This window comes from Trachypithecus francoisi, unplaced genomic scaffold (genome assembly GCF_009764315.1).
Source record: "Trachypithecus francoisi isolate TF-2019V2 unplaced genomic scaffold, Tfra_2.0 Lachesis_group7, whole genome shotgun sequence".
Lineage (NCBI taxonomy): Eukaryota > Metazoa > Chordata > Mammalia > Primates > Cercopithecidae > Trachypithecus > Trachypithecus francoisi.
Genome location: NW_022681472.1, coordinates 71,065,424 through 71,090,940, shown reverse-complemented (window position 1 = coordinate 71,090,940; position 25,517 = coordinate 71,065,424). Strand labels below are relative to the sequence as shown.

The window sequence follows — 25,517 nt, the reverse complement described above, 5'->3', positions numbered from 1 at the left end:
CTGGCACCCCTAAGTCCAAGCCAGGACTGAGTTATCAGGTCCTCCCACGCACCCTGCATTCCCTTCCTTCATAGGGCTCCTCACGCTGCATTCCATTTCCTTCATCTCTGTCCACGTCTGCTGACTACAAACTCCTTTGAGCTGTGATTAGTTCCAGTACTTAACAGAGTGGCACATTTTTGGAGTTCAAAAAATATCTGTTAATAAATATATGATTTTTAAATCTCCCACCCTCTCTCCCTACAACTAAATACCAGACCTCGGTATAGGTTTATTTGTACATCTGAGTCAACGTTAGGCCCCTTTACAGCCCATTTCTATTAAAGACTCCTTTATAGAAATGTCACTGGAAAGGTAGAGCTTCTTTAGATATAATAAAATATTATTAAAGACACCGGAGCATGAAGTTCCATATCTAGTCTGCAGGTAGCGGAAGTAGAGCGGAACTGATCTACGGCTTCTTGTAGAGTTAGCAAGTGTAAGGAAGTGCTGGGGATGCCAGCAGAGTGGAAAGGATGTTTTATATACACATCCCTTTCCTTTTCCAAGTTTATGGATCTTTTCTGAATAGTAGTATTTAATTGGGTTATAAGGGAATTAATTTTTCATGTATACAAGTAATTCTTAAGCATTGTCATTTTTGCAAACCTGGGTAGGCACTGCTGGGTCTATAAAGAAAATGGTTTCCATTCTAGGCCGGGTGCAGTGGCTCACACCTGTGATCCCAGCACTTTGGGAGGCTGAGGCGGGTGGATCATGAGGTCAGGAGCTCGAGACCGGCCTGGCCAATATGGTGAAACCTTGTCTCTACTAAAAATACAAATACTAGCCAGGCATGGTGGTGCGCGCCTGTAGTCCCAGCTACTCAGGGGGCTGAGGCAGGAGAATCACTTGAACGCAGGAGGCGGAGGTTGCAGTGAGCCGAGATCACACCACTGCACTCCAGCCTGGGCAACAGAGGGATACTCCATCTCAAAAAAAAAAAAAAAGAGAGAGAGAGAAAAAAGAAGAAGAAAAAAGAAAAAGAAGATGGTTTCCATTCTACAAGACCCTTAGAAGATTGGGAAGATGAAATTTGAATAAAAGTATCAATTAGAAAAAGAGTCAAAATGTGATTTATTCAGATAGTTGTGGCAGTTGAGCAGGGAAGTACTGAAGGGAGGAGGTGCCACTTGGTGACAGGGCAAGAGAAGTATAAATTTCTCAACCACTGCTCCCCTACTGCCCTCCATAAAATGGAAGGAAATGGGCCCTGGAAGAAGCATGAACTTGGAGTCATGTGAATTTGTGACTCTGTCACTTCCTTGAGCTGTAGGACATTGGGAAAGTTGCTTAATCATGCTAATCCTAAATTTTCTTATTTAAAAAAATGGGGACAAGCCCACTTCATTAGATTATCAGTATATAAAACCATGTGAGTTAACATGACTCATGCAAAATTATCTAACAGTGTGACAATTTATTTAAGCATCACATCTCACAGTGGACAGGGATTGCTTTTATGTCTAGGGATTAGAGGAACATCTTAGAGGAAAGCCAAGTTTTAAAAGGAAGATTCAAATATGCACTAGGTTTTGCCCAGGATCCAGGAGGAAACATTGTGTATAAAGAAGGTAAGCAGAATGGAGTGGTTACATAAGAGGGGCTGGGAGAGTATTTCTTTTTTTCTTTTTTCTTTTAGTTTTCTTTTTTTTTTTTTTGAGATGGAGTCTTGCTCTGTTGCCAGTGCAACTGCTGCAGTGCAGTGGTGAGATCTGAGCTCACTGCAACCTCCGCCTCCTGGGTTCAAGCGATTCTCCTGCCTCAGCCTCCTGAATAGCTGGGATTACAGGCGTGTGCCATCATGCCCAGCTAATTTTTGTGTTTTTAGTAGAGACGGGGTTTCACCATGTTGGCCAGGATGGTCTCAATCTCTTGACTTTGTGATCCGCCCACCTTGGCCTCCCAAAGTGCTGGGATTACAGGCATGAGCCACTGCGCCTGGAGAGTATTTCTGGGGGCAGCCAGGCGTATGATGAAGAGGGCAGATGCCAAGTCAGGCACTACAGGGGTCATCTGGGAATCCAGGAAGAAAGTGAGTTCATGTATTAAGAACTACCTATTGTAGGCAAAATTCCAGAATGACTGCTACTGACCTATGCTCTTATACAATCCCATCCTATTGCGTGCGGGTGGGACTTGCAAGTATGATGGGATTTCTTTCCCATAATTATGTTGTTATATGGCAAAATGGGTTTTGTAGGTGTAATTAAGGTCAACTAATCAGTTGATTTTGAATTTCTCAAGGGGAGAATATCCTGAGTGGGCCTGACTTAACCAGGTGAACTGGTAAAAGAGACAAAAGGTAACAACAGACTCTCTCTTGTTGAAAAAATCAGTTACTATGTTTTAAGATGAGAAGTCCACATGGCAAGGACCTGAGAATGGTCCCAGCAAGAAAACAGGGACCTTGGTCATACAACTTCAAGGAAATGAATTCTTTCAATAACCAGTGAGCTTTGAAGGGATTTTGAATTCCAGATGAAATCACATCCTTGGGAAACATTTTGATTTCAGCCTAGTGAGACCTGGAGGACCTGGCTAACTCACACCCGGACTCCTTACCCAAGGAATCTGTGAGATAATAAATCTGTGTTGTTTTAGTGACTCAGTTTGTGGTGGTTTGTTCTGTGGGAATAGAAAATGAATACACGTACTGTCTCTTGTCTACCCCAGGCAGAACAGCCTTTTGAATCTAGAGCCTTCTGATGACTCTTCTGTTACAGCCCCACTCGCATTATTTTGTAATTTTGATTTACAGCTATGACTTTCCCTCTAGGATGTGAACTCTTCATAAGAAGCTAGATGTAGTAGAGAAAACTTGGTCTTTGGAATCAAGGTGACCTATGTTCTATACCTGGCTCCATCAATTAACAGTTGTATGAATTTTGACAGTCTATTCAACCTCTCCAAACATCAGTCCTCATTTGCAGAATGGCAACAACACTGCTTAACCAGTGGTTCTCAAGTGGGGGTGATTTTTTTTTTTTGAGACAAAGTCTCGTTTTGTCACCCAGGCTGGAGTGCAATGACACAATCTCAGCTCGCTACAACCTCCTCTTCCTGGGTTCAAGTGATTCTCTCACTTTAGCCTCCTGAGTAGCTGGGATTACAGGCATGTGCCACCACACCCAGCTAATTTTTCAGCTGGGGGTAATTTTGCATGCCCTTGGGCTACATTTGGTAATCCTGAATATTTTGAATTTCTCAAGGGGAGAATACCCTGAGTGGGCCTGACTTAACCTGGTGAACTGGTAAAAGAGACAAAAGGTAACAACAGACTCTCTCTTGTTGAAAAAATCAGTTACTATGTTTTAAGATGAGAAGTCCACATGGCATTCTTTGATTGTCTCAACTAGTTAGAGGGGTGCTACTTGTATCTAGTAGGTAGAAGCCAGGGATGCTGCTAAATACCCCGTGGTATACAGGACACCTCTCTATTACAAAGGTTTATCTGGCCTAAGTGTCAATGAGGCCAAGATTGGGAAATACTTTAGTATACCAAAAAAAATTTTGAAGAATATAAAATGACTTTCACAGCATTTTATATTTTGCTAGAGGGATTGTAACTCCCTTATGAGCGCACCCTAAATTACTGGGGAAGAGTGTACTTTAATAAACAAAATGTATGTTTCCTCTCCTCGCAAGATCCTGAATTTATTTATTTGCCTCTTTCTCACTCCCCAAAATCATTGCATGCATTAAGGGATGTTACTAATAAGAGTTTCTTGTGCAGGAAGTAATTTGAGAATCACTGGTTTTAAAACATAGTTGATACTGAATGATTCCCTTTCCCTTTTTCAGTTATATGATTTTGTCTAATCTTTAACACCTACCTGAGTGCCAATACATCAGGAATATGTCAATGCTTACTAAATGCCTGAATAGATGAATGTCCCTTTAAATAACTTTTTTTTGTAATTTATTACTTCTTCAGCATTTTGATTCTATTACATAGTATTTTGATAATTTAACACTATGATAGAAATGTAAAGTGAATGAAATTGCAGTTGGAAACTGTTGCATTGGGTCATTGATTTAACATTATTAAGCCTTCTCTAAAGGAGGGATAATAACCTCTATCTCATAGAATTATAAAAATAAAAAAAAGCTGGTAAGCGTCCCTCTTCTTTCAAGACTCAGCTCAAATCTCAGTTCTTTGGAAGGTGTTTAATAACTTTCTTGGTGATAATGCTGTTCTCCTAAAGGAATTTTATTTATGTGTCAATCACTACACATACCACATTGTGCTATAAATGTTTGTTTACCCTTCTGTTTCCTCCACTTGACACATGTACAGGTCATTTGTTTAATCAACCTTTTTTATTTTGAGATCATTGTAAACTCAAATGTTTTTATTAAAAAATAGTACCAAGACCCCATGTGTCTTCTACCCCCAGGTGTCTTCTTCCCTCAAAAGTAGTATCTTGCAAAACTATAAAGTATGAAACTTAGTTTGATGTTCTTTTTTTGTTTTGCTTATGAATTCCACTGTCTCATTTATGGAAAAGACTTATTTCCTTCATTGAATTGCCTTTGCACCTCTGCCAAAAATCCGTTGGATTTATTTGTACAAGTTTATTTCTGGGTTCTGTAGTCTGTTTCAGTCATCCATGTGTCCATCCTTCTGTTAATACCACAGAATCTTGATTACTTTTGTTCTATAAGTCTTCAAATCAGATAGGCTGATATATCCTACTTTGTTCTTTTTAAAAAATTGTTTTAAGAATTCTAATTCCTTTGACCTCTATATAAATCATATGTAATAATCTTTATATCCATAAAATATCTCGAAATGATAGTGATAGAAATTGCATGGATCTTTTGAGGAGTAATTCGTCTTTACTCTGTCATCTTTCAGTACATAAACATGGCTGTATCTCAATTTACTTAGATCTTCTTTGTTTTATTTCACTAGCATTTTATAGTTTTCAGCATACAAGTCATACACATGTTTTGATAGATATACATATAAGTATCTTACTTTTTAAGCAATTATGAATGGTATTGTATTTTAATTTTGGTTTTTATGTTTTCATTCCTAATGTATAGAAGTAAAACTAATATTTGTATGTTTATCTTATATCCTGCCACATTGTTGAAATAATGTTAATTTTAGGAATTAAAAAATAGGATTCTTTGGGGTTTCTATGTAGACAATTATGCCTTTTGCAAATAGGAGCAATATTATTTTTTATCTTCTGATTTATATGGATTTTATTACCTTTTCTTATCTCATTGCGCTGGCTATAACTTACAGCACTATGAATAAGAGCAGTGAAAGCAGATATCCTTGTCTGTTTCATATCTTAGAGAGGTGTTCCTCAGTGAGCAGGTATATGCAAAACTACCCTCAAAGATTGAGGGTGCTGAGAGGCTGGAAAAAGAGGCTGACAAATCCAGTTTTTCAGAAAGAAATATTTAATAGGGACTTACAAACATTGCAACCACGAGATGGTGGGTCCCCACATCTGCTTTCTGGAAAGTCTTCTTTATATCACAAGCTTTCAGGATAAAAACATGTGCAGCTGGTCATGTCTCAGACTTTTTTTGTTGCAACCCATGATCACGAGGAAGGTTAGATAAACACCTTTATGAGGAGTTATCTATGCTATAGGCATTTCTTTTTCCAGCTTGCATCTTTGTAAATTTCTTTTTTCTTTTTCAACTTTTGTTTTAGAATTAGGGGGTACCTGTGCAGGTTTGTTACAAAGTTATATTGCATGATGCTGAGTTTGGGGTATTACTGAAACTGTCAATCAGGTAGTGAGCATAATACTCAATAGGTAGGTTTTCAGTCCTTGCCTCCCTCCCTCTCTCCCACAGGCAATGTTTGAGACTTTGCTGAGGAACACCTTGGTACACAGGAGTCAAACATTGATCATCATAGTGGTTTTGCTTCAAGATGGCATCAATCTTGCCATGCAACAAGCTGTTTTTCTACAGAAAGCATTCAGTATATTACCATTACTGCTGCTAGGTGCACAATTTTTATGGATGCACTTTATTCAGTTGAGAAAGTTCCCCTCTATTCCTATTTTTCTGAGAGTTTTTATCTGAATTAGTGATGAATGTTGTCAAAGGCTTTTTTGGAACATGATTGATACAGTTATATGACTTTTCCTCGTTAGCCTATCAATATGGATAATAATATTGATTGAGTTTCCAATGTGTAACTAGCCTTGAATTCCAAAATAAGTTCCACTTGATTATGAAATATTTTTACTGTCTTTGCTGGCTTTAGTATCAGGGTAGTACTAATTTCATAAAATGAATTTGAAAGTGTTCTCTCCTCTTCTATTTTCTGGAAGAGATTTTGTTAAATTTTTGCTAAGCCTTTTAAAATTATTTGGTGGAATATTCCAGTGAAACCATCTTGGCCTGAATAATTTCTTTTTTAAAAATATTAAAATTATAAATTCAAGTTTTTTAGTAGTTATGGAGCTATACAAGTTATTTATTTCATGTTGGAAGAGTTCTTGTGGTTAGTATTTTTCAATGAATTGGTATATTTTATCTAAGTTGTCAAATTTATGTGTTTAGAATTTTTATAGTATTCCCATGTTATTTTGATGTCTGTAGTATTTGCAGTGAGATCCCCGTTTTAACTCCTTTTATTGCACATTTGTATTTATCTCTTTCTCTGTCAATGCTGCTAGAGATTTAATAATTTTATTGATCTTTTTGAAGAAATATGTCTTTAATTTATTTTACTATTGTTATTCTGTTTTCAATTTTATTGATTTCTGCTCTTTACTATTTCATGCCATCTATTTGCTTTGGGTTTATTTTGCTTTTTTTTTTTTTTTCTCTAAGTTCTTCGTGTTGGGAGCTTAGTATATTGATTTGCGATGTCTTCTTTTTTCCTGAAGTATGCACTTAGTCATATAAAATTCCTTTCAGCACCACTTTTACTGTGTTCCACAAAGTTTGATATGTTGCATTTTTATTTCCATTCAATTTAAAGTATTTTTAAATTTCTCTTGAGACTACTTCTTTGACCCATGGATTATTTAGAAGTGTGTTGTTTAGTTTCCAAGTGTCTGGAGGTTTTCTTATTATCTTTCTAGTACTGATTTCTAGTTTTATTCTATTGTGATTGGAGGAAACATTCTGTATGATTTTAGTTCTTTTATATTTGTTGAGATTTGTTTTATGGTTTAGGATAAATCTTTTGATATATTATTCATGGACACTTGAAAAGAATGTGTATTCTGTTCGCGCTGGGTAGAGTATTTCATACATGTTGATTAGCTGCTGTTCGTTGATGGCAGTATTGAACTCCTCAATATCCTTTGTGATTTTCTCTTTAGTTCTATCAGTGGCTGAGAGAGAGGTTTTGAAATGTTCGACTACAATTGTGGATTTATCTGTTTCTCCTTTCAAGTCTACCAGTTTTTGTTTCATAGTTTTTTGGAGCACTTACATTTGGCACACAACCATTTAGGATTGCTATAGCCTCATGATACTTTAACCCTTTTGTTATCATATAATGCTTTCTCTCTCTTTGGTCTTTGGTAATTTTTTGGTTCTGAAGTCTTCTTTATCTGACTATATGCCTGTTTTCTTTTTATTAATATGTGCATGATATGCCTTTTCCCATCCTTTTGCTTTCAACCTGTGTGTCTTGTTATATTTGAATTGAGTTTCTTGTAGAGAGCAAATATTTTGGCTACAGTCCCAAGCACCACTCAAATATTACCTTCATTTTAAGGCAGTCAACAAAGGAGCCACCTTCTCCTCGAGGACATCTGTTTATTTTGCAATTAACCAGGAAAAGGAGAATTTTTCCCAAGCTTTTAAATTGGGGACTCATAATTTCAGTGGAAGCTGTTGGTTTCAGGATTAAGAGCATCACAAAGAAATTTCTCATAGGTTTTACTTCTATCAAGTTTGTAATGGTTTATATTCACGCCTGCGATTAGCCTATAGCCCTGTAGGTTTGTGCTGTTTCACAAACTTTTACACCAAGTTCATTGTCATAGAGAGACACCTGAATTCAATCATAATATCAGAAAAGAAAATGACATATATTCGCATGTACCCATAGACCCTTGAGAATGTTTTTCTTCTTTTATTCATATGAAAGGTGATTTATAATCAAACCAAGGAAAACCTCAAGTTGCTGGTGTGGTGAGATTTATTATTACTACCTAAACTCAAGCAGATTGGAACGCTTATATTTGGTTCTAAGATTCATCCAGATCACTGCGGTTTGGAAATTACCTTAAACTTGAAGGTTTTTTTTCTTTCCACTTAAGCCAGCATCTTACATTTACTCTAGTCTGTAGGAGGTAAGGTAATTTCAGTAGCGCTCTGGGTTTATAATTTTGTAACTTACTTGGATGTCTTAAGATTGGCTTACATAACTTGATCTTCGATGTTTCCACAGTTTTTTTTCACTTCTCCCATCCTACTACTGAGATGTATATATTTTGATGTGAAATTACTTCGTTATATCCAGTCCTCATCCCCTAGGAAATGTGAGTAAAGTAGGTCAATCACATTTATTATTTAGAAGACAATCATTATAATATTTTACTTTTGTATGGCACTCTAGTTTTCAAGTCACTTTCACATAACTAACTCATTTGATTCTTAAAACAGTTTTTTGAAGTTAGCAAGGAGGATACTAGTATCTCCATATTTTAGAGAAAACAGGTCCAGGGGGGTTAAATGGCTTGTTTGAGGCCACATAATTATTAAGAGGCATCCCAGGATGGGAGAACATGAGGTCTCATTCCATGGCTACCCACTACACTACAGTGTCCTTAAACTCTGTGTTGGGCCAGGTCCTTAGGAATAAGGTGATTTTCTCTTAATGAACTGAAGAAAAAAGTTCTTACTTTGTAGTACCAAAGACAAAGTATGCATGTTGAAACTATCTCACATATACTGATAAAAGCAACAAAAGAGCAAGTTGCTATGAATGGGGTACTTTTCAAAAACTTAAATTAAAACAAAATTTTTTCATTATAACTTTTATTTTAGGTTCAGGGTGGGTGTGCAGGCTTGCTACATAGGTAAACTGTGTGTCACGGGGTTTGGCGTACAGATTACTTCATCACCTAGTTAATAAGCATAGTACTCAATAGTTATTTTTTCTGATCCTCTCCCTCCTCCCACGCAGGTATTTTTTAAGACATACCATTTGGTACCATTAATGAGGGAGCACGTACTGTAGAAGGCAAATGTGAAAATCTTTATTGCTTGTGTGTATTGTGCTTATTTGAATCCTCTGAGAAGTAGACATCAAGGCAGGATTAGACATCCAAGAGATGTATTGGGGAAGTGCCCAGTAGGGGAGAGGGGCAGGGAGATGGAGAAGGTGGGGACAGCCTTCAAAGCATGAGGCAGGTCTGACCCCTGAGGAGAGAGGGAAAGAGGATGGGATCAAAGAAAGAGTCCCATGCTGCAGCCAGTTCTAAGAAAATGTGCACCCAGGCTGACAGAGAGCCCTTGAACCAAGATCTGTAGCAGAGTCCTGCATCTCCCAGCACGGGGTCTGTGCCAGTACCTTTGCTGGGCTCCGCCACTGGCTGGGAGTAGCCTGCGGGAAGTGTGGCCTCAGCATGAATGTGGTGGTGGATTATGAGAACAGCTGCTGGCACCAGTCAGTAAATTATATTCCCCACAGCAGGAGATCAGCAGGGTGCACTGTTATGGTCCTCAAATGTGTTGTCATGGTGGCATTTATTTTCCAACTCTTCAAGAGTAAGGAGGAAACAAAACTAGCCACAAATATTCTTAGCAAAATGCAGGAACACTGGGAATAAAATTAGATGCTCAGTTATCATTATTAACAAACTGGTCTCTAATAGAAGGGAAGTGCTAGAAGAATTCTAGATTTAATTCAAAAGTTATATTTATAGTCCTTTTTGACAATCAAATTATGTGCTGTGTGAGAACAAGAATGGCAGATTTCTTATAATTTTTTCTTTTTTGGAGGTAAACTTTTTTTTTTATGTTGCTAACACAAGTATAGCACTTTGTCCATAGTGTGTGTCCAGTAGGTTATTGTTGAATAAATGGGTGATTCAAGTTAAAGGATGAAAAGGCACATATTGTTATTTCTGAATATTTTTCTTTTCTCTAGTATTTTAATAACTTCCAAGGGTGTTTCTTTATTAAACTTATTCACTCTGTTGTTAAGTTTCTGGAGTTGGGGAAAATTTGGGACCTCTAAACAGTGGTGAAAGCTAACCCTCTCTAGTCTAGGAAGCTTGGATCTGAGCACTTGGAGCAGATTTGGTCTTACACAGTCTCTCCCTAATATGGTTTGATTGTGTCCCCACCCAAATCTCACCTTGAATTGTAATAATCCTCACTTGTCAAGAGCAGGGCCAGGTAGAGTTAATTGAATCATGGGGGCAGTTCCCCCATTCTGTTCTCGTGGTGGTGAATAAGTCTCATGAGATCTGATAGTTTTATAAATGGGAGTTCCCACACATAGGCCCCCTTGCCTGCTGCCATGTAAGATGTGCTTTTGCCCCCCCTTTGCCTTCTGCCATGATTGTGAGGCATCCCCAGCCATGTGGAACTGTGAGTATATTAAACCTCTTTTCTTTTCTCTTGTTTCTTTTTTCTCTTCTCTTCTCTTCTCTTCTCTTCTCTTCTCTTCTCTTCTCTTCTCTCTCTTTTTTTTAATGGAATCTTGCTCTGTCACCCAGGCTGGAGTGCAGTGGCATGATCTTGGCTCACTGCAACCTCCGCCTCCTGAGTTCAAGTGATTCTCCTGCCTCAGCCTCCTGAGTAGCTGGGACTACAGGATGATCTCGATCTCCTGACCTCGAGATCCACCTGCCTTGGCTTCCCAAAGTTCTGGGATTACAGGTGTGAGCCACTGCACCCTGCCAGGTGTGTCTTATTAGCAGTGTGAGAACAGACTAATACACTCCCTCTGCACATCATTCTTTAGATGGGCAAGTTTGCCTTAATTGGATACTTGCTTTCCCTTAGTCTTCTTGTTTAGGGAGTCAAAAAAGTGCTAGGATGGCAAAGAGAAGGAGATGAACACTGGATACACAGGTGAGTGAGGTCTTTCCATGTTTGTAAAATCAATAGAGATTCAGTGCCTGGATAATGTGTTCGTGAGTTCCCACAAATGTACAAGTTTATTTGTGTGGCATTCCAGTGCCTGTTTCTTTCTGAGACCCTTATTTCCCCAGTCCCTTTAATTTTGCCTTTCTTTCATATCCAGCTAGTCATGAAGTCCTGCCAATTCTTCTGTCATATTATTTATCTATTAAGATTCTTTCTTTTGTTTTACGAAACATTACTTAAGTGCTCTATCATGTGTACCTCTAGTGGGTTGCATCACTTTCAAGAGGTTTCAACCAGGCTTCTGTAAAGAAATGTCATGTGCACTTGGGCTTCAGCCTCAGATCTACCTTCTTCCAGAAGTGGGACTTTAACAAAAATCATTTACCCTCTATCAGCCTCAATCATCTCATCTGGAAAATGGGGATAATAGTGCCTACTCCAGAGAGTGGGGATGGACATTAAGTGAGATAAATCATGGTGAGCACCTATTACAGCGTGATGATGTCTCCCCATTACCAGGGAGCCTAGGAAGCAGTCCTGATACCACTTCCTGGTTTGTCTTCCAAAGGGATTATGTCATCCTCATCTTCAAATCAACTTGATCCAGACTGGCTGCTCTTTTTTCCAGGTACCTCTAATGGGGTATGGTCAAGGAAATTTATCAGTCTGCTATTCAGTGTTCTCTACAAACTGCTCTTTCCCTAATTGGCTAATTTTTTTTCCCATTGTTTTCTTAAAGAAAGTCTCTTGCTCCCGAGAAGCTGGATTACTCACATTCCCTGGGATCCCCTGTGTGGACACACCTTTGATTCTCAATCACACCTTTCCTGCTTAATGTGACTTCCTTATGCCTTCCGTTGTATCATTGTGGAAACCCAGTGCAAATCCCTTTCCTTCAAACAGCCCAACCCGTGGTGATCCCAGTTCCACTGCTTGCAGTATGACCCAAGGCTCTCATCTTACCTCTCTGGGCCTGTTTCCTTATCTCCAAAAATGGCAGTGAATAATACCTACCTCATAGCATTGTAGAGGGAATTAACTGAGATAAGACAAGTAAAGCTCATAGAGCAGTGTCTGGCATATATTAGCAGCTCACTAAATATTAGCCACAGTTATTGTGCCTGCCTTGCTCCTGAGCTCTTCTGCAGTGGGTTTATGCAACAGTGACCACCTGTGGCCCCAAACCTTGGTGGGCCACCTGATATATACATATACATATATATACACACACACACACACACACATATATATATATATATATATATTTTGTTAACTTGTACTGAAAGTAAAACTTCTAACTTCTATAAGATATTAAAATGAGCTCCCCAGAAGATGATGTATTACTGGTCTGCCATCTATTTGGGAATAGTATAGCTTGCAAAACATCTTTTTCTATCCTTTTAGAAAAATTTCCGGTCTCCTCAAAATAATTTTTTAATGTTTGAGGGCAGAGACAATGTTTTTGTTTTTGCCAAAGGCAGCACTTTTGTTTTTTAAGGTGCAACTTAAATACAGTAAAATTCACCCTTTTAATACATCTCTTAGGAGTTTGGGCAAATGTGTGTCATGTAGACACTACCACATGAAGAAACAGAATAATTCCATCACCTACCTGCTCCTCCTAATTCTTCTGTGTTTCTTTATTAGTTATCCCCTCCTCTGACACCCACCTCCAGGTAACCACTGATCTGTTCTCTGTCCCTATACTTTTGTCTTTTCCTGAATGTCACATAAATGGAGTTATACAGCATATAGCCATTTAAGATTGACTACTTTTACTTAGCGCAATGTGTTTGAGACTCACCCATGTCGTAGCATGTATGGCTAGTTTGTTCCTTTTTATTACTGAGTAGTATTCCATTGTGTAGGTGTCACATGGTTTGTTTATCCATTCACTACTAGAAAGGCATTTGTTTTTTTCCAGCTTGTGGCCATTATGAATAAAAACTGCTATGAACATTTATGAATATGTTTGTGTGTGATCGTAAGTTTTCATTTCACTTATATAAATATCTAGAGTGGTGTTTCTGGTTTTTATGGTAAGTGGCATGTTTGACTGTATAAGAAACTTCTAAACTGTTTTGTAGAGTTTCTTTGCTGTTTTTCCTTTCTACCATCAGAGTATGAGAGTTTAGTTACTCCACATTCTTACCAGTACTTTGTGTGAAGAGAGTACCATTGACACAACAAGCTCTGAATGTTTTTACAGTAATTTTATCAACGTTGCTCACGTTAATTCTTATTTTTTTTTTTTTTTTTTTTTTTTTTTTTTTTTTTTTGAGACGGAGTCTCGCTGTGTCGCCCAGGCTGGAGTGCAGTGGCCGGATCTCAGCTCACTGCAAGCTCCGCCTCCCGGGTTCACGCCATTCTTCTGCCTCAGCCTCCCGAGTAGCTGGGACTACAGGCACCCGCCACGTCGCCCGGCTAGTTTTTTTTGTATTTTTAGTAGAGACGGGGTTTCACCGTGTTCGCCAGGATGGTCTCGATCTCCTGACCTCGTGATCCGCCCGTCTCGGCCTCCCAAAGTGCTGGGATTACAGGCTTGAGCCACCGCGCCCGGCCTGCTCACGTTAATTCTATTGCTCTAGCTATATCCACTCTCTCAACAACATCTTTTACGATTAATTCACTTCTTAGTGTGACTCAATTTCTCTCTGAAAGCATCTTTTATTATTATTTTTATTATTTTGAAAGGGTTTGATAGTTGAAGAGGCCCTGTAGGTTTTATGCTTTATTAAACACACAACTCAAAAATCAAATACAATGGATTGTGTCTGTGGGGCTGGAAGGAGGCAGAAGATGGAGATTAATAATTTAGTATCTTCAGTTTCTAGGGAGTGAAGAAGTCCTCTGATACTAGTCCAGTTGAAATGGAACTCTGATTTAGATAATAATCCTCCCAGCTATACATGTCTCTGGCTGCCCGATTGGACTATTCAGTGTTTTCTGTGAGAAAGTGTTTTTTTTTTTTCTGAAAACTGCAGAGAGAAGGAAAGGTGGACAGAGAGAAGTAATGAGGCACTAACTAGGTGCTAACCAAGAGCTATAGCTAAGGACAGAGAATGTGGAAATGTGATAATGAAGAACTTCTAATTAGGCTCCATGGGAAACAGAATTTTTAAGAAGCCCTTCTCCGAAGAGGACATTAAAAAAAGCAGAACTTCCTGTGTGTGAGAGCTGATGCCGATATGCTGGTGTGGACTGGAAAGACCAGCAAGGGAAAGCTATGGCGATTTACCTTTGGTTATAGTTATGAGCTAAACACAAACAAATTCATGAAAACCAGAGAAGACTTCATTCAGAAGGGTCGATTGCTTGGCCTAAGATGTGCATAGAAAATTAAAAACAGAGAAAAAGCAAAGATGAAAAAAAACAAAAGCCCACATAACGTATTTCCTGCCTTTACTATAAACTCCTTGAGTAATCTTGCGGAGTTTCCACAAAGTTTTTATGCTGCCAATCAATGATTCATGAGAAAACATGAGAGTATTTCAGCAAAAGATACTTAAAAATGTATTCTTTTTAAGATTATAATGGTGGTCAATGTGATTGTAATGAAAGAGACCTCATGGACTAGCAGATAAAACTTCTGAATGGGGATTAGAAAACTCAGGTGCTATGCTAGAGTTGTCAATTAATTCTGAGATCCCAGGAAGCTACTTTTTAATCATCCTGTACCTCAGTTTCCTTATGATTAAAAATCAAGGTATTTCAGTGGTTGATTTTTAAGATCCTTTCTAGCTTTATAAGGATCTCATTATTCTAAATAATAAAGGTAGTGTAAATGGTCAATTATCTTTTGAAAATACCTTGCTATGGTTTTGGGGTAGAGAGGTAGGAAAAGGTAGTCTATTTTCCATGGCTTAAGGTGGCATAAATACACTTATGAGAACTGTCCCTTTGAATTCTTTTAAAATTCTGCTGCATGTTTTATGGACGTTTGAATTCTAAGTCTCCATAATTATTTTCTAAAACAATTTCAGGTCTCTCTTGTTGACTGGGCAGATTAGTCAAGGAAAACCACAACATGACCATCTTGAGACTGTAACTGGAATGTTATGCTAAAACTGTTTTCCATTTTCATTACGACTGTCATAAGAATTGATGTACATAACAGTAATTCTAGTTTCTCCTGTTCCTTGTTGCCTCATATGTTCTTTGAGTTATAGGAGTATGTGGTATTTCCCATATGCTCTGAGTTGATTTACTGCTCCTTCCAGTTGGGTTTTTACTAACCTGTGAAGGAGGAGGGTGTTACAAGAAACTGAAACTCATGATGTGGGAAAGGTCAAAACAGTATTGAATTCAGAGAGGAAGAAGGAGTTTCAGGAAGAATTGACAACAGCATTACTTTTGCTCTGAGAGGCTTCTCTTCCCCTTTGTGTAGACAAAGGCTGCAGAGGTGAGTGTGGGGAGCAGCATCACCGAGAGCAGAGGCTGCTTGTGAGCTGAGCTTGAGGGAGTGGGACTTTGGTAATCAGGTGGGAAGACTCCCTTTTGTTAGGAAAATTTCCTTAGTTCTGGGAAATAGATTCTGCTATGTTGACATTGCAGACAGAATTGTATCAAGATGGAAGAGAATACAGAGAGCAAGTCATTTCTATCTAGAGAATACTTAAGGCTTAATGTTCACATCATAATATAACTGTTGAGTTGCAGAGATCAAATAAATTTTTACATGCAACACATTGGATGTCATTTTGCTATAGGTAGAGTGATCAAAACCAACAATTAAGTGATATATCCTTTCACTGAACAACATTGGCAAAACTAATGAGTCGTGTCACATAAGAACATTACAGATTTTCTTTTTCACCTTGAAGCATTGTTTTTTAGGCAGAGTGGTGTACAAATTATTGTAACAAAGGTATTGATTGGGATTGTGGCAGGATGCAGCACTAGCCACAGGATAGGCATTCAAAATACTTATGGAATTGAACCTTTTCTGATATTATCCACTACCTTTCCAAAGATATGGTATTTTGTGAAGTTTTTCCTAATCTATTAGCAGTGTAGTGAGAAGAATCCTGGTCTCATAGCTGTCACTAACCACCTGGTTAGTGACTTTGGGTTAGTCATTTAAACATATCCAGAACTCATTTTTATTATCTACAACAAGGGTCAGCAAATTGTGGCCTACAGGCCAGATCTAGTCGGCCACCAGTTTTTGTGAATAAAGCTTTATTAGCATATAGTCCCACTCATTATTTTCCATATTGTTTATGGCTGTTTTCACTTACAATGGTCAAGTAACTGAGATAGAGAACATATAGCAGGCAAAGCCTAAAATATGGTATTTACTATCTGATCCTCTACAGAAAAGTTCGCTGATTCATGATCTACAACGTACAAGAGATAGGTCACTAGCTTTCCACCTCTTAAAATTGGTGAGACCCATTTTTAAACTAAACATTATGCAAAACTCCAATATACAAAACAAGCAAAACATTTCTGTAGCTGAGGAAACGGTTGGAATGGGAAAAATACAGCAGTCTTCCTGCCTCCTAAGTTGTTGCCAAAGACCCCCAGGGCTCCAGTGTGAAAACTCTTTGAAAAGATCATCTCTAAGGTATTGTACAGTTCTGGAAGTATACATATGGTTTCTAACTTTTTAAACATATATGAAATAAGTAGAATTCAGTGATAGGTTTATTTCACTTACAGTCTTCTATTCTTAGGTTCTAGCAAGACTTCATTTGTCTTCAAGCCAATTTCAATTGGTAGTACTGCTAGTACTGTGGTGCTTCTACAACATAATGTATGCTGCGTGGCAAGACTTTACAATCTTTGTGTTTCTTGGAAAACTTTTGTATACTGATAAAAGAGAAACTGAAGCTACATTTTTAAACACACCCCAAGGGTAGAATCTATCAAAGCATAATGTCTCAGCTGCTACGTGTAAGTTTTCCTTTACAAGCATGGACCAATGGGTAAATTGTTTATTTCCATACATTTTAAGCCAGCTTTTCTGATTATAGAGGCAGCAAAACAATTGGATGTGGTCTAACAGCATAATAAAATCAAATTCAGTTAGTGTTTATGGAGTGCCCACAGGGTGTGGGCTATTGTGTTAGACAAGATAAAAACCTCTGTGATGCTCATTTTCTCATTAGCGCATTTCTAAGAGCTGTTTTACCTTCTCAAATAACTTGGAAAATTTAGTTCATTGGGGAAAGTACCCAGTGAAGGATATGTTCTTGTCTCTTGACTTTTTACAAGTGTAAAGGAGCAAAAATGGTAATGAGATGGGATGGGAATAGAGGAAAGGAATTACTAGCTATAGACTATCTATTAAGTGTCTTGTGCTATACTCTTTCATAAAACTTTCTCTTTTATTTTGTCCCACAGTGTATGGAGCAGGTCTTAAATTACATAAATATGAGAACGGTAACTTCCCAAAGTCACAACAAATAAGTGATAGAACAGGTATTGTAAATCAGGATGCTGAAATACATCAAATTATAGTGTCCATTAGTCCTGTTTCAAATGCTGAAAACACATAAAATGTACTCGTGTAAATGCCTATATGAATAAATATATCACAAACCACAGAAAGGTTGGAATTGTCACTGAGCAGCATTGCTTTGCATAGTAGGTGAGTGACCTGCATAACTTGGGAAGTGATCTTGGTCATTAGTCCAAATAGGTAATAAGAGGTTGCCTTAGCAAGAGGTCAAGAATAAAAAGACATCCTTCCCTTAAGACCAGGGGTCAGCAAAGATTTTCTGCAAGGATCCAGAGAGTAAATATTTTAGGCTTTGCAGGCCACACAATCTGTGCTGCAACCACTCAACTCTGCCATTACAGCACCAAAGCAGCCATAGTCAAATGTACACATGTGAACGTGTGTGTTCCAATAAAACTTTATTTATGGGCAAAATTTCAACAATTTCAACATGTAATCACATTATTTAGATTTAAGCAAAGTTACTTAAAACTATGAAAACCTTTTTATTGTTCTTCAAGATGGCAGCTTAGAAGCTTTTAGTGTGCTTCAGCCACTTGGAAATAGCAAGATACTGCATAAAGGTCGCCTCTAAGCTTTAATTCAAGAAGGAAAATGAGAATCCATCCTAGAATTGTGAAGGACACCCCAGATCCAGAGAAGGGGAATATGGGCAAACAGCCCCCTTGATGGCATCTGGCTGAGAAAAGTGAGTGAAGCCTCAATGTGTGAGAGGGCAGACAGCCTCCCTCTGTGACTCATCTTTCCACTGCAGATCTGAGTGACCCACACAAAGAGTACTTTGTTTCTCCCAAGCCTTGGAGCTAACTTTGGCAGAGGCTTAGAAATGCTGTTAGGGAAAGATACTGGGAAAAGTTGCAGGTATTTTCCCAGACCTGGGATTGAAAGCAGGAGGCCTTTTTAAATCTGGACACACAAAACCAGCCCTTCTTTGCCACATGGCAGCATGGCTGTGCAGGCATTTGTCTCAGGCTGGAGAATGGAGCACCTGCTCTGGAGCAGGGTAGGGGCCTCCACAGCCAGAACTGTGGAAAGCACCTCAGAAGTAGACACTAGAATTGTGTTCTCCCCTATGACAGGCCTGGGGTGGGAGGAGATCTGCTATAGCTGCGCTTTCTCCTGGACAATGAGACTTATAGTCAGGGTCAGCTTGGCAACCTGAAACTGGTCTACTTAGTGACCCAGCCTTCTCCCCTGACGTTGTGAGGCAGTGGGGCCCTCTCCACTCCATGCCCAGACATATCTCCAGGTGTTTGGAGCACTTCCTCACCTGGAGTGTCACCCTGAACCACCCTACCCTTCCTGTGCACAGATCCTGGTGCAGTGGATCCCACTGTGCTCCATGCCCAGGCAGATCTCCAGGTATCTGTGGCACCCACTCTCCTGGGTTAGTAGTTTAGGCCACTCCTTATACAGTGTAGAGAATTTGAGGCCAAGGAGGTTTCCCATATCCACACCTGGGCACACTTCTGGGAACTTGGTGATCACCCACTGGATTCTCCCCTTGGCACTAGTGCTTGTGCCTGCCATTGAGGGACCTGTAGGTGGGCTTGCCTGGTCCAGCCCCACCCATCATGCCCTTATTCTCAGGGCTGAGCAGGGAGCTTAGACCACTGTACACTCCACAAGTCAGCCTATTGCTTGAGGCAACAGAGCTTTTGTCAGAAAACATGAATCAAGCATATACCCAACCATGATGGCTGCAGCCCACTCTTACCCATAAGTACCATCTACTAGCTTGTGGGTCAAACTCCACAGCCCAGTATAAAACCTGATGACAGAAATACTAAGGGCTATAGAGGTAAAGTCAAAAAATCCTAAGTATTCTCTATCATCACATCCCCTAGGGATGGGGAAAAGGGAAAGGGAAAGAAAAAAAGCAATAATATTATGGGGAAAGAAAGACAAAGAAAAAATTATAACTCCATGAAAATAGTTACAAAAATTAGAAGTGTCAACATCTCCAGATAAGAAAGAATTAGTGCAAGAATTGTGGCACCATGAAAAACCTGCATGAAGTGACAACAACTGACATAGTTTGGCTGTGCTCCCACCCAAATCTCATCTTGAATTGTAGCTCCCATAATTCCTATGTGTTATAGGAGAGACTCAGTGGGAGATAATTGAATCATGGGGGCAGTTTCCTTCATACTGTCCTTGTGGTAGTGAATAAGTCTCATGAGATCTGATGGTTTTATAAGGGGTTTCCCCTTTCACTTGGCTCTCATTCTCTCTTGCCTGCTGCCGTGTAAGATGTGCCTTTTGCCTTCCACCATGATTGTGAGACCTTTCCAGCCACATGGAACTATGATTCCATTAAACCTCTTTTTCTTTATAAATTATCAAGTCACAGGTCATCCTTTACAGCAGTGTGAGAATGGACTAATATAGTAAATTGGCACCAAAAGTGGGGCACTGGTGTAAAGATACCCAAAAATGTGGAAGTAACTTTGGAACTGGATAACAGGCAGAGGCTGGAACAGTTTGAGGGACTCAGAAGAAGACAGGAAAATGTGAGAACGTTTGGAACTTCCTAGAGACTTGTTGAATGGCTTTGGCCAAAATGCTGATAATGATATGAACAATAAAATCCAGACTGAAGTGGTCTCAGAAGGAGATGAGGACCCTGTTGGGAACTGGAGTAAAAGTGACTCTTGCTACGTTTTTGTGGAGACTGGTGGCATTTTGCCTCTGACCTAGAGATCTGTGGAACTTTGAACTCGAGGGATAGGATTTAGGGTATCTGGCAGAAGAAATTTCTAAGCAGCAAAGCATGCAAGAGGTGACTTGGATGCTGTCAAAAGCATTCAGTTTTTTTGTTTTTTTTTGTTTTTTAAATTATACTTTAAATTCTAGGGTACATGTGCACAACATGCAGGATTGTTATATATGTATACATGTGCCATGTTGGTGTGCTGCACCCATTAACTCGTTGTTTACATTAGGTATATCTCCTAATGCCATCCCTCCCCCCGCTCCCCATAATAGGACCCAGTGTGTGATGATCCCCTTCGTGTGTCCAAGTGATCTCATTGTTCAATTCCCACCTATGAGTGAGAACATGTGGTATTTGGTTTTCTGTTCTTACGATAGTTTGCTGAGAATGATGGTTTCCAGCTGCATCCATGTCCCTACAAAGGACACAAACTCATCCTTTTTTATGGCTGCATAGTATTTCATGGTGTATATGTGCCACATTTTCTTAATCCAGTCTGTCACTGATGGACATTTGGGTTGATTCCAAGTCTTTGCTATTGTGAATAGTGCTGCAATAAACATATGTGTGCATGTGTCTTTATAGCAGCATGACTTATAATCCTTTGGGTATATCCCCAGTAGTGGGATGCCTGGGTCAAATGGTATTTCTATTTCTAGATCCTTGAGGAATTGCCACACTGTTTTCCACAATAGTTGAACTAGTTTACAGTACCACCAACACTGTAAAAGTGTTCCTATTTCTCCACATCCTCTCTAGCACCTGTTGTTTCCTGATTTTTTAATGATTGCCATTCTAACTGGTGTGAGATGGTATCTCATTGTGGTTTTGATTTGCATTTCTCTGATGGTCAGTGATGATGAGCATTTTTTCATGTGTCTGTTGGCTGTATGAATGTCTTCTTTTGAGAAGTGTCTGTTCATATCCTTTGCCCACTTTTTGATGGGGTTGTTTGTTTTTTTCTTGTAAATTTGATTGAGTTCTTTATAGGTTCTGGATATTAGCCCTTTGTCAGATGAGTAGATTGCAAAAATTTTTTTCCCATTCTGTAGGTTGCCTGTTCACTCTGATGGTAGTTTCTTTTGCTGTGCAGAAGCTCTTTAGTTTAATTAGATCCCATTTGTCAATTGTGACTTTTGTTGCCATTGCTTTTGGTGTTTTAGACATGACGTCCTTGCCCATGTCTATGTCCTGAATGGTATTACCTAGGTTTTCTTCTAGGGTTTTTAGGTTTTAGGTCTAACATTTAAGTCTCTAATCCATCTTGAATTAATTTTCGTATAAGGAGTAAGGAAAGGATCCAGTTTCAGCTTTCTACTTATGGTTAGCCAATTTTCCCAGCACCATTTATTAAATAGGGAATCCTTTCCCCATTTCTTGTTTTTGTCAGGTTTGTCAAAGATCAGATGGCTGTAGATGTGTGGTATTATTTCTGAGGGCTCTGTTCTGTTCCATTGCTCTATATCTCTGTTTTGGTACCAGTACCATGCTGTTTTGGTTACTGTAGCCTTGTAGTATAGTTTGAAGTCAGGTAGCATGATGCCTCCAGCTTTGTTCTTTTGGCTTAGGATTGTCTTGGCAATGCAGGGTCTTCTTTGGTTCCATATGAACTTTAAAGCAGCTTTTTCCAATTCTGTGAAGAAAATCATTGGTAGCTTGATGGGGATGGCATTGAGTCTGTAAATTCTCTTGGGCAATATGGCCATTTTCATGATGCTGATTATTCCGATCCATTAGCATGGTATGTTCTTCCATTTGTTTGTGTCCTCTTTTATTTTACTGAGCAGTGGTTTGTAGTTCTCCTTGAAGAGGTCCTTTACATTCTTTGTAAGTTGGATTCCTAGGTATTTTTTTCTCTTTGAAGCTATTGTGAATGGGAGTTCATTCATGATTTGACTCTCTGTTTTCTGTTACTGGTGTATAAGAATGCTTGTGATTTTTGCACATTGATTTTGTATCCTGAGACTTTGCTGAAGATTCTTATCAGCTTAAGGAGATTTTGGGCTGAGACAATGGGGTTTTCTAAATATACAATCATGTCATTTGCAAACAGGGAAAATTTGACTTCTTCTTTTCCTAACTGAATACCCTTTATTTCTTTCTATTGTCTGATTGCCCTAGCCAGAACATCCAACACTGTGTTGAATAGGAGTGGTGAGAGAGGGCATCCCTGTCTTGTGCCAGTTTTCAAAGGGAATGTTTCGTTTTTGCCCATTCAGTATGATATTGCCTGTGGGTTTGTCAAAAATAGCTCTATTATTTTGAGATACGTCCCATCAATACCAAATTTATTGAGAGTTTTTAGCATGAAGGGCTGTTGAATTTTGTCAAAGGCCTTTTCTGCATCTATTGAGATAATCGTGTGGTTTTTGTCTTTGGTTCTGTTTATATGCTGGATTACGTTTATTGATTTGTGTATGTTGAACCAGCCTTGCATCCCAGGGATGAAGCCCACTTGATCATGGTGGATAGGCTTTATGATGTACTGCTGGATTCGGTTTGCCAGTATTTTATTGAGGATTTTTGCATCGATGTTCATCAGGGATATTGGTCCAAAATTCTCTTTTTTTGTTGTATCTCTGTCAAGCTTTGGTATCAAGAGGATGTTGGTCTCGTAAAATGAGTTAGGGAGGATTCTTTCTTTTTCTATTGATTGGAACAGTTTCAGAAGGAATGGTACCAACTCCTCCTTGTACCTCTGGTAGAATTCGGCTGTGAATCCGTCTGGTCCTGGACTTTTTTTGGTTGGTAGGCTATTAATTATTGCCTCAATTTCAGAGCCTGTTATTGGTCTATTCAGGGATTCAACTTCTTCCTAGTTTAGTCTTGGGAGAGTGTAAGTGTCCAGGAAATTATCCATTTCTTCTAGGTTTTCTAGTTTATTTGCGTAGAGGTGTTCATAGTATTCTCTGATGGTAGTTTGCATTTCTGTGGGGTTGGTGGTGATATCCCCTGTAGCATTTTTATTGCATCTATTTGATTCTTCTCTCTTTTCTTCTTTATTAGTCTTGCTAGCGGTCTATCAATTTTGTTGATCTTTTCAAAAAACCAGCTCCTGGATTCATTGATATTTTGGAGATTTTTTTGTGTCTCTATCTCCTTCACTTCTGCTCTGATCTTAGTCATTTCTTGCCTTCTGCTATCTTTTGAATGTGTTTGCTCTTGCTTCTCTAGATCTTTTATTTGTGATGTTAGGCTGTCAATTTTAGATCTTTCCTGCTTTCTCTTGTGGGCATTTAGTGTTATAAATTTCCCTCTACACACTGCTTTAAATGTGTCCCAGAGATTCTGGTATGTTGTATCTTTGTTCTCATTGGTTTCAAAGGACATCTTTGTTTCTGCCTTCATTTCATTATGTACCCAGTAGTCATTCAGGAGCAGGTTGTTTAGTTTCCATGTAGTTGAGCGGTTTTGATTGAGTTTCTTAGTCGTGAGTTCTAGTTTGATTGCACTGTGGACTGAGACAGTTTGTTACAATTTCTGTTTTTTACATATGCTGAGGAGTGCTTTACTTCCAACTGTGTGGTCAGTTTTGGAATAAGTGTGATGTGGTGCTGAGAAAAATGTATATTCTATTGATTTGGGGTGGAGAGTTCTGTAGATGTCTATTAGGTCCGCTTGGTGCAGAGTTGAGTTCAATTCCTGGATATTCTTGTTAACTTTCTGTCTCGTTGATCTGTCTAATGTTGACAGTGGGGTGTTAAAGTCTCCCATTATTATTGTATGGGGGTTTAAGTCTCTTTGTAAGTCTCTAAGGAATTGCTTTATGAATCTGGGTGCTCCTGTATTGGGTACATATATATTTAGGATAGTTAGCTCTTCCTGATGAATTGATCCCTTTACCATTATATAATGGCCTTCTTCGTCTCTTTTGATTTTTGCTGGTTTAAAGTCTGTTTTTATCAGAGACTAGGATTGCAACCCCTGCTTTTTTTTGTTTTCCATTTGCTTGGTAGATCTTCCTTCATTCCTTTATTTTGAGCCTATGTGTGTCTCTTCATGAGAGATGGATCTCCTGAATACAGCAAACTGATAGGTCTTGACTCTTTACCCAATTTGCCAATCTGTGTCTTCTAATTGGAGCATTTAGTCCATTAACATTTAAGGTTAATATTGTTATGTGTGAACTTGATCCTGTCATTATGATATTAGCTGGTTATTTTGCTCACTAGTTGATTCAGTTTCTTCCTGGCCTCGATGGACTTTACATTTTGACATGTTTTTGCAATGGCTGGTACCAGTTGTTCCTTTCCATGTTTAGTACTTCCTTTAGGATCTCTTGTAGGGCAGGCCTAGTGGTGACAAAATCTCTAAGTATTTACTTTTCTGTAAAGGATTTTATTTCTCCTTCACTTATGAAACTTATTTTGGCTAGATAAGTCTGGGTTGAAAATTCTTTTCTTTAAGAATGTTGGAAATTGGCCCCCACTCTTTTCTGGCTTGGAGAGTTTCTGCCGAGAGATCTGCTGTTAGTCTGATGGGCTTTCCTTTGTGTGTAACCTGACCTTTCTCTCTGACTGCCCTTTACATTTTTTCTTTCATTTCAACTTTGGTGAATCTGACAATTATGTATCTTGGAGTTGCTCTTCTCGAGGAATATCTTTGTGGTGTTCTCTGTATTTCCTGAATTTGAATGTTGGCCTGCCTTACTAGGTTGGGGAAGTTCTCCTGGAAGATATCCTGCAGAGTGTTTTCCAACTTGGTTTCATTTTCCCCGTCACTTTCAGGCACCCCAATCAGACGTAGATTTGGTCTTTTCACATAATCCCATATTTCTTGGAAGCTTCGTTCATTTCTTTTTCCTCTGTTTTCTGTACTCTTCTCTTCTCGCTTCATTTCATTCATTTGATCTTCAATCGCTGATACTCTTTCTTCCAGTTGATTGAGTCGGTTACTGAAGCTTGTTCATTTGTCACGTGTTTCTCATGTTATGGTTTTCATCTCTATCAGTTGTTTTAAGGTCTCTTCTGCATTGATTATTCTAGTTAGCCTTTCATCTATTCTTTTTTCAAGCTTTTTAGTTTCTTTGTGTTCGTTACATAGTTCCTCCTTTAGCTCTGAGAAGTTTGATCAACTGAAGACTTCTTCTCTCACCTCATCAAAGTCAATCTCTGTCCAGCTTTGTTCCATTGCTGGCGATGAGCTACGTTCCTTTGAAGGGGGAGATGCGCTCTGATTTTTTTAATTTCCAGCTTTTCTGCACTGCTTTTTCCCTATCTTTCTGGTTTTATCTGCCTTTGGACTTTAATGATG

The 25,517-nt window shown here is 38.8% G+C and overlaps 1 long non-coding RNA gene across 1 annotated transcript in view; it reads left to right on the top strand.

Moving 5' to 3' along the window:
- The first annotated feature begins 15,298 nt into the window (after positions 1-15,298).
- Positions 15,299-25,517, top strand: part of LOC117079226 — a 98,137-nt gene continuing 87,918 nt past the window's right edge. Inside the window, exon 1 of the long non-coding RNA XR_004435325.1 lies at positions 15,299-15,484. This is a non-coding gene — a long non-coding RNA (uncharacterized LOC117079226). The remainder of the gene's footprint in view (positions 15,485-25,517) is intronic.